Raw genomic sequence first — 1533 nt, forward strand, 5'->3', positions numbered from 1 at the left:
ATGTTCAAGCCATAATCACTCAAAATATCTTTCGCTCCATCCTAGCTCCTTTCATTCTTCCCTCTGCTCATGACAAGTATATCCACTTTCTCAACCTTTTTTTTTGCTCATTCTGAAACCAGGGTATGTGTTTTGTGTTTTAAGAGGCGTCAACTCTTGACTGCATTCAAATTCAACTTTCTCTGAAGGATGAAAATCATTTTGGAACCTTGGCTGACTCTAGTGGTGGAGTAGAAAAACTGCTGAGTAAGATTCTAGCTGAGGGTATAAAACCTGACGAGACCAAGAGGAAACCAGTGTCTGCCGAGCAGCCAAACACTTCACTACCAACATGCTCGTCTCTGTGAGTTAACCAAACGTTGGTTCAGTATGAAGAGGAATCTACTGGAACATTCAACCATTACCAGATTCAAAAATCAAATATTGTTGTTATGATATCTAAGTCGTTCAGTATCAGTAATAAATTTGGATATCAATATGAAAGAATGAGTGGTTTCCAAAACTGTATTTACCGTAAAACTACGTGAAGTCCACAAGTATATTTTGAAAAGTAAAAAATCTATCAGTTGTCATATATTCTTATATAAGTAACTGAATATTCAAAAATGTCTTGAATATTGTAGCTATACATAAAAGCGTCGATAAGTCAACATTACGAAACAAAAAATAAACTTCATAATCTACTGAATGAAAAATAATAAGTACAAGATACATACATACGAAAAATGTATATCAGAATAAGGTGGAGACATTAAAGACTTCTAAGTTAGAGTTTGCTCATTAGCGCCACGGTATGGGCGAGTGTGTAGCTGCTTCGTCTTTACCACCAGGAACACTGCCATGATTACTATGCCTCTCCAGGTCATGGTGTTAGTCTTGTATCTCCCTAACCTTAATCTGTGGACTCATTTTATCTATGGATACATTTTCTAGACTGTAACATAACATTTTGACAACTGACGATTACTCTCCATCTTCCCGCAGGTGCTGCTGTTGTGCCTGTTCGTGGCAGGGGGAACGGCCCTTCCAGGAGGCTTTGGAGGAGGATTTGGAGGAGGATTTGGAGGTGGATATGGAGGAGGAGGAGGTGGTGGAGGAGGTGGTGGCTACGGAGGTTATGCTAATGTAGGTCTTAATTTAAAATAATCCATAATTATAACATCTTTGCTGATATTTGTTGAAACATTCAAATATGTACAAGTCAAATATGTCAAAGATGTGAAAAAGTTATGAATATACATACACATACCATGTCCACAGGTGGCCCTGCCTTATGGCTTCCGATATGGGGTCTCGGCCGGACCCACCAACTTCGGACAGTGGGAGGGCGGCGACGGCCATGGTAACGCCCAAGGAAAGTATTACGTGAATCTGCCTGATGGTCGAGTGCAGAAGGTCAGGTACTGGGTTGACGGGAGCGGCTACCATGCGTCCGTGACGTACCTGGGCACCGCTAGGTATCCTGCCTCCTATGGTCATGGTGGTGGTGGTGGTGGTGGTCATGGTTATGGTTATGGTTATGGTCGCTAAGAC

The sequence above is a fragment of the Panulirus ornatus genome, chromosome 2 (genome assembly GCF_036320965.1).
Source record: "Panulirus ornatus isolate Po-2019 chromosome 2, ASM3632096v1, whole genome shotgun sequence".
Classification (NCBI taxonomy): domain Eukaryota; kingdom Metazoa; phylum Arthropoda; class Malacostraca; order Decapoda; family Palinuridae; genus Panulirus; species Panulirus ornatus.